Consider the following 16,802-nt stretch of genomic DNA (forward strand, 5'->3'; position numbering starts at 1 on the left):
GGTGTCTAGATCTGCCCCTATAAAGGAAATATGCTGCGATGGCAATAAAGCAGATTTTTCAAAATTTAAGGTTATGCCCAGCCTGGAACACAGGTTGATAGCGTAATCTCTGGCATGAATTAGTTGATGCCTACTGGTGGCGGTGAGGAGCCAGTCGTCCAGATATGGAAACACCCGGAATCCAAAACGTCTCAGGTGAGCCATGACCACTGCCATACATTTGGTGAACACTCTGGGGGCTGTGGTGAGACCAAAGGGCAGAGCTTGGAATTGGTAGTGACTGGCCCCCAGCCAGAAACGCAAGTGATCTCTGGATGGCCTGGCCATTTTGATGTGGTAGTACGCATCCTTGAGATCTAGAGCACATCCAATCGCCCGTCTCGAGAAACGGAAGTATCGATTGAAGTGTGACCATCCGGAACTTTTCCTTTTTGACAAAGGTGTTCAGTTCGCTGAGGTCTAAGATGGGCCTCCAGTCCCCTGTTTTCTTTGGAACTAAAAAGAACCTGGAGTAAGTTCCGGATCCTATCTGGTCCACATGGACTGGTTGGATGACTCTTTTTTTCTAACAGCCTTTGAATTTCTATGGCTGCTAGATTCCGCAGACTGGATGGAACGTCTGGGATTCTTGTACGAATGGAAGGGGATTCTGAAAAGCGAATGATGTAACTTCTGGTAACTATGCTTTTTACCCAAGAATCTGATGTAATTCCTAGCCAGGCATCTTGGTATAAAGCTAAGCAACCCCCGACTGCCTCCAGAGCAGGACGGTCAGGCCTCCTCTCAGGACCGCTGATAGGGCTTGCCAAGGAACTGCTCCGTCACCCTGGTTCTGCGGACCCCCTCTGCTGGCTGGGTGGCGTCTACCGTTATACCCCCCTCCTCTGCCCCTGGAGGGGGGTTCACTACGTGTGTTCCGGAAAGCTCCTTGGGACTTTCGGAACCACATTTTTCCACCTTTCTGCCCTTTGGGGTACGGTCTAGTGGGGGTGGAAAAATGGGACTCCTGCGGCAGATAGAGTCTTTCCTTCCTGCTCACACCTAGTGAGGGTCTACTTGACTTTAGGCCCAAACAGGGAAGAGCCATCAAATGGGGTATTAACAAAGGAAGACTTGAAGGCTTCCACAAAGGAGCATTAGCGCATCCAGGATGGTCTCCCCAGAGCTATTGCTGAACCTGCAGCCCAGCTCAATCCATCAGCTGCATAAGAAATGAGCCACATGGACGAGTTTACAATAGAATTAAGGGTGTTAAGCTGTGCCATCACTTTCTCAGAAACAGCATAATCTGTTTTTCCCTGTAGAGTATCTCCAAGCTCTTTGAGGAGATCTCGTTGAAGATGGGTAAAGTGGGTTAAATAGTTGAGCGAACTCATTGCAAATGTCGCAGAACTTAAGATGCATTTCCCGTATCTGTCCATTGTCCTAGAGTCTTTATTAGGAGAATGAACAGAAGAGGTTTCTGACATCTCTTTCTTGGTGGCCGCCGCCATCACCATGGCATCAATAGGGACTGCCTTCATACGAAAAGACCTGTCTTGAGGGGAGGTGATAAATTTGTTGAGCCTCCGAGGGACCGGTTCCATGGAATCAGGAGACTCCCACGCCCTTCGAGTGACCAAGTCCATTAATTCGTCAAAGGGCGGAGTAACCCAGGAGGTGAAGGTTGAGACCCAAAGGCCTTCAGGAGCACCGACTCATCTTCAGTAGGGATAAGGGACTGCCAGTCACCCCTCTGCCTTAATATTTCCAGGATGTCTGCAAATGAGACATCCTCAGGGGACGATCGTGCGGACCCTTCTGATTCCTCTAAATTTGTGTCTGAAGTCAAGGATTCCTGAGGGGAATCCAAATGCCTCCTCTTGCACAGTCTCTTTCTGGGGGCTTCGTCAGTGGGGGCACCTGGTGAAGTCTCAGTCAAGCAGGGGTCACCCAATGGGGTTATCTGAGGCTATGGGTCTCGATGCTTAGTGCGGACCTGTGGTGTAGGGACAGAATGTGGCCCTTAAGGGGAGGAAGAGGAAAGATCCGAAGAGGTAAGGGTCTTTGCAGACATGACCCTCCTCATGGCATCGAAGGCACTGGTTTCCCGACCCAAGGAGTCTGCTGGTTCTGAAGAAGACGGCAACCTTCCAAGGGGGCGAGACTACGTGCTCCAAACCAGAGGATGGAACTGAGCTCATCTGTGCCGAAGTCCCGAAAGATAAAAGTCGGAACCGAAGCGTCGGTTCGACTCTCTCCCCCGGAATCAGCGAGAGAGTGTCGGCTCAGAGACTCTTCGATCGGAACCGAAGATGTCAAGGTCGACGGGGCCGAGGGCACTGGAACAGGCCTCGGCTCCAAGGGTTCCACCACTATCAGATCCTGTCTTTCCAGCTCCGAAGGCTCAAATGGCCTCGGAGGAGAAGCAGAAACTGTGGTGGAGGGGTCGTAGGCTTCGAAGTCAGTTGGGTCGAAGCTGAAAGCAATTTGGCCAGGGTCGGGTTCACCAAAAGTCTCTGCACCACGCGGTCCACATCGATGTCTGAAAGGGTACCGGAAGAACGGGTCGAAGGAGCCACCGACTTAAGGATCGTGGACTTCCGACACCGGCTCCAACACTATGATTTGGCTCCAAGGTAAGATTTCAGTGCACGGCTCCAAAGGCTGCGGAGCCGGCGACCGAGTCTTCCCAGAGGTGTCGGAACAGAAGACTTGTGCTCCGATGACACCTTAGAAGACTTCGACCCAGTCGAGGACTTGGAGGTCTGGTCAGTCTTGCCTAATGCTTCTTGAAAATCTGGCTTCAACAGCCCTCTATCCACCAATTTCCTTGGCCTTTCTAATAAAACCCTGCCACTGAAGGAATGGCAGATAGAGCAATCCTCTTGCAAATGTAGAAGACCCAAGCAGTACACAGAAGAAACGTGGTTATCGGTGATGGCCATCTGTCCACAGTTACACCTCTTAAATCCTGATTTTTGTTTCTCAGGCATGATATCACCAAGAAAACACACAGACCCCTGATAAACAATGATGTCAATAAAGTAAAAAAAAAAAACACTAAGAACTCCTAGAAAGTTCAGATCCCTGAACTGCAATTGACTACAAGAATTATTTGACAAAAAAACATTCAAATGCAACAAATCTAAGCACCTATGAACAATGAGGGGATAGGGAATTAAATCGGACAGAGCCCTGTCAAGTAAAACGCAACTCAAGAAAGGCTAAAGGCCTAGCAGCAACCGCTCCGAATTAGAAAAACAAAAAAATAATATACAGTTAACTCACCGAATAACAATTACAAGAAATATGAAAAAAGGTCTCACAAATGTCAGATCCCTGATACTCTAAGTAAATATATATTCTTCTAAGAAAAAAAAGGTTATTGGCCTGAGCTTCCTCCGAAGATAGTGCGATCCGTTGGAGCGGCAAACTAGATCTGGGGTTGGTAGAAGAGCATCATGGATAGGAACTGTGCCTCGAGCTACTCAAAGATCTTGAGCTTGGAAAGCGGCAGACTTGGAGCCGATAGATTGTTCTTTACACGTGGGTTCGGAGCCAAATGGTGAGATTGAACAACTTCACATCATGAGATCAGGGCCAGTACTTCTGACTTTTATGGTAAACACACAAGTGCATTTTATAGTGGAATGCAGTTTTATAACTTTTAACCAGGACAAACACGTCATGTAAATTTTCCATTTTGCAAGCTTTTCAGCTCTTGAACATATTGACATGGGTCAACTCCTCTTAAACAAGTACATGGACCATTTGTGCAGACACAAGGGTAAGTACACACCTGTATTACTCTAGCCACCTAGATTTGTCATAGCAACAAATTTCTCTAATTAATAGTATGGTATGATTACTACTGACAGCAGCTGCTGACAAGAATACACACATCTGCACTACCCAATATAGGTAAATATGCTGTCCCACCCACCAGAGTAATGTGCCATACTATCAGGGTAGCTCGACCTTCCAGCAAACCAACTAATATGATCCACTGCTCACCTGTGGGTCAGGTCCTCTCCTGCTATGCCAGTCAAATGGATTCCGGCATGTAGCTCGCGAGACATTTGCCTGAGAGCTACATCGCCGAAACCAAACGGCTGCATCAGCACTTTGCCGTAGTGCAAAGTGCCTGAACAGCACAGCCGCTGCCACTATAATCTACGGACGAGCAGCTGCAGCCGTATGGGCTGTGTAACGCATTCCTTCTCATGCAAGGAATGCATTTATTTAATTATTTATTTATTGTGTTGTCAGTCTGACATCACAATAAATAAATAATTAAATAAATGCATTCCTTGCACGGGAAGAAGGATCTGTATGTATGGTCCCAATATGTTATCCGGCAGGAGATAGACAAGGTGGTGACTGCTACAGTAGACCAGAGGCCTGACGTGCACTGGTACATTGGCCACCTGAAGAATATCCATGTGCAATTGGCAAAGTTGCACTTTTACCTGGCCCTGTCCAGTGTGCCAAGAGACAAGAGCAAGAGAAAGCAGATGCAGACAGGACTGACTTCTGTCTGGGTGTTGCCCTGCACAGTGAGAAAAGGAGCCATCACCAACAGTCTATCCCCATCATGATGCTCCCTTTCCTTGTATTTCAGTTCACTCCCCCGTCTGTCTCTGTCTCTCTCTCGCTACACTGTATTCCCCCGTCTGTCTCTGTCTCTCTCTCGCTACACTGTATTCCCTCCTTCTGTGTCAGAACATCCCCTGCTGAGTCTTTATGTTAGTCTGCCCTCACTACCATCCTTATACCACTTTCCTGTCCACATCTTTGTCCCTTACCTCTTTGCCCCTTTATCCTTTGTCCCTTACCTCTTTGCCCCTTTATCCTTTCTTAAAAAAGCAACCGATCCATAAAAGTAATACTCTTTCTTCCCTGCACAATCTGTTTTTTTTTTCTTTTCACGAGTTTTCCCGTGGATTCCTCAGTTTGCTGTTATCCCTTTCAGAATGTCATATACACCTGCTCCCTCCCTTTCAGAATGTCATATACACCTGCTCCCTCCCCCATTTATAAGAGCTAAATTTGTACATATTTTGCTGCGAGACCCTTGTTACAACGCTCAGAAGTTATCATAGTGGTGCGACCTTGCACGTGTGGATATACACAGGTGCAGGTGTGCTGCCTGCATACTGCTGGGATTCCCGGGTTATGGGACCTCTAATCAAGGCCAGTGCAGTTTTTACCAGTGGATTCCTTGCTTAATTACTCACCATTATGCCAACTACCCCCTTTTACATCATTAATCATTGGGCAGTATCTTGCTACTTTGGCTGCAACAGGTAACCATTGCATGACTACATAAGTGATTTGTTTGAATCCCAGAGATTAATTAACACTACACCTTCCTCTTTCTACTTACTGCATACATAGCAGCAAAAATGTATAACCCTTCTAAATGCATAATAAACATGTAAATTCATATTAATGTCAAATCACTTTAAAAATAATTCATAAAACCTTTCCCCAACAAGACCGGTTGTCTATGAGACTATAAACAAGACAGGTTGTCTATGAGACTAACACATTTATGTCACATCAGTTCTCCAAAGGACTTTTAATTTTAAGTTATTTACTTTATGCAACATACAGCAGAACTCAACTAGTGTTTTCAAGAAATAAATAAAATACCCACAGTGGTCTTGTTTATTTATTCAAATTATGTTGACTGATTAGCTCCTGCTATGCTTATGACCTATTTTCAGGAGAGATCTGAAATAGTTTGCTCAGTGACTGTCTTCACTACATGCACTTATTTCATGTAGCTTGCAAAGCATTCCTGCATTAGCTGTTCCTATTCATGAATTACTTGTTGCCTCTACTTCGTCATGATTAATATTCTTTTACTAGTTTGGCCCAGGTCATGACTGAAAAAGGTCTTTTTGACCGACCAACCAACCTACCATGGCTAAAAAAAGCACAAACATATTAATAATGTTATATTATTATAACAACTTATATTCTTTTGATCAGTGTATTTTTTCAACATACAATAGAAATGCCACCAAGTCATGCAGGTCCCTTCCTTCAATGTATAATAAGGAAAGCACATCATGGCTATAGACAGCACTCTTCATGCTTAATATGCAGCATCAGTACAGAATATAAATCAAAGTATCTGCTGTGGGGATAGAACGCACAGCCTTTTGACGATGTGAGCCAGTGGCACTACCGTAAATTATTTAAATGCTGCAAATACGGTGCAACCACAAAAAAAAGTGTGTGTCGAGGGGGTGCAATGCCACGCTACAGACAGGGAATACTACATGAACTCGAGTGTTACAACTTGCTGATTAAACTGAGATGCATGACTTTCCCAAGGATGACTCAACGGACACGCAGTGAACCATAAAACATATTATATGCCTAGTACCTTGAGGATTTTACAAAATTACAAAGAATGCTATAACCTGTCAGTCAACTGCTTGTTCGAAACATAGTCTTGACTCTAGGCAAACAGCAGGCATGCTGTCAGTACATCTGCACTTAGCTTTGAATCTGAATCTGAGAACACTGTAAAGAACGAAAGCATCCGTTATTCCATTTAGTACAAATAAACCCAAGCAACGCAATCAACTTTGTTTTACAAGTACATATTCCAATACTTTATTTTAAAGAAACTTAAAACTGAATGGCAAGTGAGTGGAAATAATGTTCTCTCTCTACCAGCCAAATCATCCTTTCACCTTTGGAAAAGAGCCTTCCACGTGACTGGTACAGATAAAAGCAACACAAAGTAGTAAAACTGCACCTGCCATGTCTCGTGATCCGGCTTCCTGAATTATACTTTCATCTTACAATAGTGTTCTGATTAAGGAGAGACACATGCAAATGTAAGTATTTAGGATTTGCTACACGCAGTCATTCACATTTACTACTAAAAATGATGTACCAAAGGAATTAACGCACTTGACATAATATGCAAGTCATACAACGCTGAAAATTACTACTAAGTATAATTACACTCACTTAAAAAGTGCTAATAGCAATTATTACGACACCGATCATTACCAGTAGTAAGTGAAACAAAATAAGTACAAATGAACCCTTAAACTTGTCGCCTTCCAGACAGATGCAATCTGAACATCACAGTTTTCTGACCCTTGTTTATTAAACACTGAATTCTGGTCCGTAAGCTCGACCATTTATGTTCCCTTCCAAACTGTGTGTAAAACTGTAAAAACAAGCAATACTGCCCCACACAGGACGCTTCTAGGGTTGCTCACGATAACCAATCGTTTTTAGGTAACCGTTTGGATGATTGACTGATAAACGTATGCAGAAAAACAAAATTAATAATGGAACTCGCATTTCCCAAGTCTGCTCATAGTCAATGCAGCAACCACTTGCTGTGCCAATTCCCAGTTAAAAAGCACCAGAAAACAGTATTTAAAATACGTAAATGTGTAATATCTGCTTGTGGAACTTGGTTTCTACTAGGCTGCATAATGTCGTTTGGTTTTAGGGTCTCGTGAAACCTTATTGGCACAAACTATAACTATCCTTAACCAACACCAAGCCATATTTAATGGAAAAATCAACTGCATGAGCAAATACTGATTCACCCGTGTACTCTCAATCTCTAATAAAAATAATCAATCAAATCCTAGATTTTGCACATTCCCCAAACTAAACATCTGCAGGAATATAAAAATCTATATATATATATATATATATATATATATATATATATATATATATATATATATATATATATATATATATACACACACACACGCCCTCCAGTGGTCAATATATTATACTACCTAACAGCGCATACAAAACCAGACTGCACTGCACAGCTTTTAGCATGAGGTAAGTGGGTGTAACTCAGGATACCAAGAGAAGTTAACATCATCGGCCCTCCTTATACACAATCAGCTACATAACGGTTTAAATGTAAAGTTCAGCAAATCCCTAGGGAAATAAATCATACAAAGTTTCACTATATATTATACTTAAATCACCGAAAGTCCAACAATCATTGAAACATACTTGTACTGTGAATGCATCCTAATATGTAACGAAAACTGCTGACCCATTTAGAACACACCCCTTTATAAAGCAAGAGCTGTGGTGGCATGAAATGACATAATGTCAAGTTACGTTGCATAATAAACGGAAAGAGTGCTACCCACTAAGTCACAGAAAAATATTAATTAAAACGTGCACGCATTCTAATATGCAACTATGTGACAAGCACGTGCACTCCTTAAAACATTGCATTCGATCTAGTATACAATTATGCAAAACCAGATATGTCAGCATTCCTATCCCCATGTTCATTATTTAAATAACTAACAACCAGATTTGCTTTCAATCCATCTGACTGCTGCCAACTTTGCATTTCTACTGCTTAACGTGCACATCGGACTCGCACCATTATTACCGTTAGTTCGATCATGTTATGCACATTACTAACATTAAATAAATTTGCTCTGAAGTACATCATGTGCAGTTACTCCACGCACTTAATCCCAATCCCCAGGAACATTTCTATATTTTGCAGCTTTTCAGTGATTTGTTGGACTGCTGTGGTGGGGCAGGAGGATGCAATGTGACATTTCCACGTCCAATGAGATAATGCCTTGCAGGTTTGTGTTTTTTGCAGTCTGCGGCCCAGCGCCTCACATTTGGGTGAGGAGCAGCACTCAGCATGCACTACGAGGTTTTTGACAGAAGTACGTCGCGTCTTCTTTAGCGGGAGGGAGCCGCCCCCTTAAGAGGATGAGGACAGATCTGAATTTAGGAAGGTAAACAACAGCCACGCCCCCTACAGTCCAAATGACAGCGTGCAGCTTCAGCAGCAGCTCTCAGCTTAATATCTGCTTTCCTCCTCAGCACCTTGTAACCCTCTAACGTCTGCACTACTTCTTTAAAAAGATAGATACAAACAGTGTCACACACGCAGCAGAGTAAAAACACTCAGAAAACAATCGCCATAGCAAATTAATATTACTGGCATGATTACTAATCCTAAACGTGTTGGACAGCGGTTGCCATGTATTCCTCGGGATACAACTTTCTAAGAATTTAAGCTGCGTGCTTACTTCTCGAGGAAAAAAAATGAACGCCATACACGTGAGGTATCACACAACCGTCTCCAATTATCGACCCAACAGTTCTACTATGATAAGACAAAACTCATATTTCAAATATTTTGCAGATCATCCACTTCCCTGTCCTAACTACATGTAGGAAACGCGAAATTAAAACGTTTCGGCGCTTAAACCACCGTACTGCAAAAGCGACAGGCAAAACATGATTTAGCTGCAGGTTGCGCAGTCATTAATAAGGTGCAAAAATGGAACAAGGGGAGGAAAGAAAAGTTGTTTACCTTGGTCTATCAGCATGCACACTTTAAAAATACCTGTCCAACGTGCACCGTGTATACAAAACTATACTTACAATACACTCCCCTCTAACCCATCCTTTGCAACCAATGCAACAGAAAGATCAATTTCTCTACAAAAAAATAAACAATATGTTACCTTGCTGCGGAATGTTGCTCAGAGTTGCACTGTCCCCGGAATCTGGAGGATGCTAATGCATAAATCAGAGTGACATCAAGAACCCAGCAGATCAATCCAGTGCATCATTGCTCAACAAAATCCAAAGGATGACACTTCGGAAGCTCATTGAAGAGTAGCTAGAAAGTAACTCCAGACCATTTATATTATGTAAAAGCTACTAGCGCTCGTGCACAGGGTAAATTCCCTTCCATTGGAGATGGCCGCTATAGCAATCCTCCGTCACTCGTATACTTTGCAGAGAAGCTCCCTCTTTAACTCCAGCCCATTCAGTTTCTTTTTCAAAAAAACATCCAGGTAGGAAACACCTCCAAGAATTATTTTTTAGCATCCAGAACCCAACTGCAGATCTTTTTCCAATGGTAAAGGATCAAATCGCAACATAAGTCGGCACAGGTCAGTATCGCGGAGCTCCCTTACAAAACACTTTTTTTCGTTCTTCAGCTATGCACAGGCGTATACAGTGTACTGCAACCCTTTAAAAAAATAAGCTTATACTTAAAAATCTTTTGGCGCCATATTAATGACGTACTTAAAATTTGCCATTTCTCCTGCGTCAAAGACGTTTCACAGAATAGTTTTAATCCAACAAAATATCGAGCTGGGTTTACCCTTCCAGTGACACGGAGCTGATCCTTGCTGCACTACTTGGCTCGCCCCGGTAATAAAACCTTTAGCTATTCCAAAAGCAAGCACGCGCTGGGCTTCTTTTGGGAAATGGCTTGTCTCGAGATAAGCATCTTCCTGTCTTCTGCACTTACCTGGCGTGCACAAACAAACCAATAAATAAATCGTCGTTTAACACTTTTACACCCAGTTGGATAACTTGAAAGTGACTCCTACTGTTCTCCCGCAACTTAGCTGTGACTGCCGCGACGGGGTGTACTTGACAGTGCAAGGCTACTGCCGCAAGCTATATAACACAAGTTTTAACATCACTGTTTTTTAGTTATTCACAGCTATTTTTGTTTGAAAAGACTATGCATATCGTAATTGTTTTATCAGTAATGGATATATTGCAGACAGCATCTTATGTTTGGCTGTAATAACCGATCTGTTTATGTTTAAATATGTCAGCGTTTATACAACTCAGAACTTTGTTTTGTAACGCTAGGATATCTAGGGAAAATACAGTCGCTTCAGGCATGCCATAAGTGCTATACAGCATTTATCTGAGCTGTTAAACATGTAATTTCTGCACACCGCACTTGAACTCGGTTTTTCCCCTTCCATTAAGCACCTACGTGCCACTTCTCATCTTCGGTTTGCTGCAAACTGTTCCAGTGACCCCTCCCACCACTTCCTGGTTTTTATCAGACTTTGTAACTGTTGCATTTGGTACTTCAAGTATGTAAGTGCAGATAACAAGTAGGCAGAGCACAATCCGCGGTGTGTGAAGGTATCGGCATTACTTGGGAGTTATGTTTATTTTCTACCTGTGTAACAAGTGGATTGATTTAAGGCGTCAGGTTATTTATATCGTACTGTTACGCTTAGGACACTGATATACAGTGTCCGTTTTTAGACAACTTCGATGTGCAGTGATAGTTACATAAGTAAACAGTGAGATGGAGTTCCTGATCAGAGTTACCACCCTTTCGAATGGTCAAAATGGACCATTTTTATAGAAACGGGAAATTATACCCACAACCAATGCAAAGGGCTGCGTGTCAATTTTCTGCCAAGTAAAAGCTCATTCTTGTAGAATTTTACCCGTTTCGGTTATTCTGTATAATACTGAAGTGCTGAATAGGTGTTTTATGAAACTATTGCGAAACATTTTTGTCTTTATATTCTCAAAACATTTGCCATTTCTGCATGCATAGCTCTCATTCATCAGGGACAAATCTCAACAGAACCGGATAAGTTCAGAAATAGTCAGGGACACTTTTTAAAACATTAGCACTATTAACTTGAGATATTGACAGCATAAGAGGATATGAGTTAATAAACATTTTCTGAACTAAAAAAGTTTATAGCTCCAAATACTGTATTTATTAAGTCCAGTTCATCACCTTTTCTCCAAAAGTCACCTGTTTTAGAAGGGGATAAGAGAGACAGGCCTAAAATTTGAGTAAAAAAATTGGACATCCCTGAAAATGAGGTAGAGTTGAGAGGCATGCCTGTGTTTTTCCCCTACAGGGCACGAAAATAAGGTGTGTCATGCACTGAGGCACAGGTGGTAACCTTATGCCTGATGGACTCAATTTTTTATTATTTTGAGTTCAAATTCATCCTTAAGTTAAATAACAAAGAAACTTAAGGGTATTACAGCGGGTACAGTAGCTCATAACTCTCATAAGTTCTCAGAAAAGGGACCTGAATACAAACACTTGTGAAATTAGACTACTATGAATGTCCACTATTGCACCCAATGTGTACCATATACAAATTTTAATGGCATACAGTGGTAAACGTACTAGTTATGATTTGTAACAGCTTGTCCAACAAGCAGTGCAGTACTGGTCTAGCTAGATTTATGACCAGACAAGAAGCCTCTGTATTCAGTCACTGTTTACTTTACTACCTACAAATGGTGTTCGTTTTAGGGCTATCTTTTGATTAACTACCACGTCATTTTTTATGTTAAGAAGTACTCTCCACCCATTATCCCTATAATGCAACGTTCCCTTGTACTCAGTAAGTCCTGATCTCCACCCCTCACTCTTTACATAAATGGCAGATTTTTTTCTTTAATAGCATCCATAATCACTTATGTCACCGACTACCTTTCAGTTTATAAAGGCTTTGTACATTTATGCAGACTGACAGGCTACTGAGCTGTATGTATATTAAGTGGTATTATGGTGTCTGGATTGTTTCTTCAACTTTTTATTTATAGAAAATGATAACAGAAAGAAGAACCATTGAAAAATAATGAGGTAAGGCACTTCAGGAATTCATGTTATTATTTAGTAAAACTACTGTCTGGGGGAGATTCCCACAGATGGTAACCCAGTGCCACTGAATGTCACAGATAACTGGTATTGATAGGGTTTAGAATCCTACCATTGCCAAGCCATGTACCACCTGAGTATGTGAGGGAAAAGGCTATGGTCTTGGGATCCACTCCACTGTCCCAAATAGATGTGATGGCTATCAGAGGGATGATCTATCAAGTCAAACCACTGTTATTCAAAAGGTTAAAGAAAGAAACATGTACACAAATCTAATTCAATAGCCAGTTCACTAAGTGCAACCTGGCCCCAAGACCATAAAGGGAATATGCACTGCTGTTCTGGATATGGGCATTCACCATCCACACCCAGATTGGAATTGCACAATAATCACTTACACAGCTGTGTCTATGGTCTAGCACCCTAGGCCCCTTTCTCCATTACCTTAGTGGCCCTTATGCATGGTAATTGCTTTGCAAACAAATTATTTTTTCGACTATTTGGATTATTATCTGGCTGACAGACTTGCTGCATTGTAGTTTGGTTCGTTTCTAGGATTCCTTTTGGGAGCTTCCAGGCCGCCTGTTTCTTTTTGTGTGGTTCAGAAGTTTGTTTGAGTTTTCATTTTCCTTGAGTTTGAGATGGAAACACCGGCTGGCGCTTCTTTTGGTATCCAAAATACGGCGGAGACTGGAAATTGACGGCACTCATAAGTCTTTTGACTGATAAAGTAGAGAATCTTTCGCAACTCGTGGATTTTGTGCTGGGAGCATCGCAACCATTAACTGACATCCACCACAAGCCTGGATTACATGAACCTATTAATTTCCAACCACTTTCTGGGTCGGGTTTAGCCTCCGACAGTATTCCACCAGGCCAAGCCGGTAGGTCTCTTTCGTCATCTATTATGACTTTGTCAGATGGGAAAGTGAATGTGAATGCAGATGGATTATGTGATGGTGATGCGCAGCCGAGTTACACGTTTTCTCAGTGGTTGGATCGTCCTTTTTCATTTTCAAACTGTGAGTTGGGGTTAGTTGAAACTATTACACCTTCGGTGTCTTTGGGGGAGAGATTATCAGTGTTCAACCAGAAATTATTTAAATTATTTATTTTTTATTATTTTATTTTATTTTACATTTGTTAACCGGGCTGGCCCAACTGGATGCATATCCTTTTTCAGTAGAGGCCCGAGGAGAAAAGCTCCAATCATAATCTTAAAACACAAAATCTCAAAACAAGTTATATAAAAAAAATCCAGGTTATAACAATGCAAGTTACAAAAAGTATAAATAAGTAGACGTTGTACATTTACAAGGTTAGTAAAAAAAAAGTCCATTTACATAGAAGTATAATGAGACAAAGATCAATCATCTGGTAAAACATGACAGGGAAATATAATATACTAATAGAGTATATCAAGCTCAAGAGTCGCCATCTTATATTTGTGGTAAAAATGTATTTCCAGATAAGTGATAAGGGAACAAGAATTAGGAGATGAGGACTGGATAGATTTGGTGTGAAGGTATGAAATATTAGCTTAATCAGGTTCAGGACATGGGCATAGCCATAGTGTCTTGATATATTCTTTAAGGTTCTTTTTGAACTGTTTGTGAGAGGTAGTATTTCTGAGGTAGATTGGGAGGGCGTTCCATGGCTTGCCAATGGAGTTGGCGAAGAGGGCATCGCCACCAGAATTATTGGCTTTAATGGTTAGGATCTGGGTGCTGTTGGAAGATTAAGGAAGCTTCAACTCGAGGTTGCATATTTCAAAGAGTGTGAACATGCCAAGGTGGTACCAAAGGGGCTGAGGTCCTGGCAGTACCCGACAGGACTGGTAGAGGGATCACAGTTCCATAAAGACTTGATTGAACTGTTTGATAAACATGGGTTTGAATTACTGAATTTGATTTACTCCCATTATAAAGCTGTCATAGACATTTTAATAAAGGACTTGAATTTATTAAATACATCAATCACGAAGGATTTCGAATTTCCCAATTTTAAGTTTGATTATGAGCGGACTTTTAAAAGTATAGATCAGCATATGACCAAGATCAATATATTGAAAACACAGAAATTGCATAGAGATACGAAGGCATATAAAGAAGGGGTAGCGTACCCCAGACCACCTAAATCTCAAGGTAATTCGTTGATCCCAGACACGTATACATCTGTGACCCGACCTTCAATATGTGATCGGGAAGGGGGGGCCGAATATTATTAAGAAACCGAAGATGACATCCCAAGCGGTTATGACCAAATCTTGGATAGAAAGAATTAATTCGGAAGACCAGCCCATCATGATTAATACTGAGGAAGATGATGCAATTTTTCAAGGGGCTGCCTTGACCCAAGGGGCATCACCAGAGAAGAAACAACTGAAAAACAAAACCCGCATGAAGAAGAATTAGACATTTCCCTGGCTGAATATGAACAGACACAAATCCTATTGAATTCTAAGAAGGATTTTAAAATATACATTTTTTCTTCTTTTCATTTTTCGATGGAGTTAGTGGATCTGTTAGCCAAAGGCATGTCCTTTGTTCCCAGTAAAAGGGCAGATCTGGCAGAGTTATTATTGGATTTAAAGTTGTTCATCAGGAAATGTAATTTAAATTTGATGTTGGGTAATATAGGAGTCACTGCAACCCCTTTCCAAATACCCAGCACATTCAACCCCCCTACACATCCATCATTGTTACTCTTTGAGAGAATGTGCAAATTGGAAATCTGTCGCTCCATTGAGATGAGGGCAACTACCAATTATAACATCACGAAGGAAGAGTGGGAGTCATTGAATCTCCTAAGAGGCTCTTCAGTTCGGGTGATGCAGCCAGATAAAGGGGGTGGGTTAGTAGTGATGGAGTCGGCAGATTACAATGAGAGAATGGAGACAATCTTGTCTTCGGAAAGTTATGCGACTATTTCTTTGAATGAATTGAATGGGCATTTGGCAAGGATCCATATGTAATTTGAAGATATGTACATGAATGGGTCTATAGACAAGAGTATTTTTAATTATATAGCAATGGCATCCCCTAGGATACCTGTGGTTTTTGGTAACCCCAAGATTCACAAGGATGTCCATCACCCTCCAATGAGACAGCTGGTAAGTGCAAAGGGGAGCATAACTTATGCAGCAGCTAAAGTAGTCGATACTTAAAAAAATATGTTAAACTTGAACAGCACATATCTAGGGATTCCTGGTCCTTTTTGACAAAGGTGAATTCTTTAACCCTTAAACCAGGTGATGTTTTCCTCACCATAGATGTGGTCAATTTGTATTCTTCAATACCCCAAGATATTGCGGTAGATTGGGTAGAGGAAAGGTTATTAGTAAGGGGTGCCCCCAAAGAGGAGATCTCAATGGTGAGAGAACTTTTGGCCATAATCCTTACCTGTAGTTTTGTGACTTTCAATCAGAAATATTAATATCAGACAAAAGGTGTCCCGATGGGGTCACCATGTGGGGGGAGTGTAGCCAATTTGGTCTTGGCATCATGGGAAAGCAACTTTGTGTTCAAACATCCAGTTATATCAGAGAGGGTACATCTGTATACAAGGTTTTTGGATGATATTTTCATCGTCATGGAAGGAAATAGAGAGGTAGCTGACAGCTTAGTGAATGATTTGAATATTTCAACTGAATTTTTGAAATTTACCTGGGATTACCAGGAAAATAAGGTCACTTACTTGGATGTCGAGTTAATTAAATCATCTGAAAATGGATATATGGTGGCCAAGATTTATCGTAAACCTACGTGGTCCAATAGCTACCTACATTTTGATAGCAATCATCCTTACCATCAAAAACATGCGATCGTGAAAGGACAATTAGTCCGAGCGGCTAGGATGGTTACCTTGTATGCTGATTTTTTGTTGGAAATGGAAAGAATTAAAGAATTGTTTTCCAATAGAGGCTACCTGACCCCCATGTTGGTAGAGCTGATAATGGAGGTAAAACATAAGAGAAGATCTGGTGTTTACCAACCGCTCTTGGAGTCACATCAGGGGGTATTGAATGTACATAATGAGTCAGAAAATAATTCTCAGTTTATCAATCAGTCCATGAGGTTTGTAATGACCTATAGTTTGGATGCTCCAGGAATAAGTTCCATCATTAAAAGATTGTGGGCTGTTGCAATCAGTGAGTTTGATGGGTTACAGCAGTTAGGTCAACAGGTAAAATTTACCTATAGAAAAGGCCCAGGCTTAAAGAATATTTTAGAAGGTTATTCGGGAGTAATAAACACAAGATCTGGAATGTTCACATGTAATTCATGTCGATATTGCAGATTTGTTAAAACGGGGCTCCAACTCCCTATACGAAATAGCATTTACACAGTAAAAGGAAGATACAATTGCA

At 41.5% G+C, this 16,802-nt stretch overlaps 1 protein-coding gene across 1 annotated transcript in view; it reads right to left on the reverse strand.

Annotated features, from left to right (window-relative positions):
• The window catches only part of JADE2 (jade family PHD finger 2), a 1,051,451-nt gene extending 1,040,688 nt beyond the window's left edge, over positions 1 to 10,763 (reverse strand). Inside the window, exon 1 of the mRNA XM_044069238.1 lies at positions 9,498 to 10,763. The gene's annotated coding sequence lies outside the window, so the exon portion shown is untranslated. The remainder of the gene's footprint in view (positions 1 to 9,497) is intronic.
• Positions 10,764 to 16,802: the final 6,039 nt, after the last annotated feature.

The sequence above is a fragment of the Protopterus annectens genome, chromosome 4.part0 (assembly GCF_019279795.1).
Source record: "Protopterus annectens isolate FY-2018-M chromosome 4.part0, PAN1.0, whole genome shotgun sequence".
Taxonomy (NCBI): Eukaryota; Metazoa; Chordata; order Ceratodontiformes; family Protopteridae; genus Protopterus; species Protopterus annectens.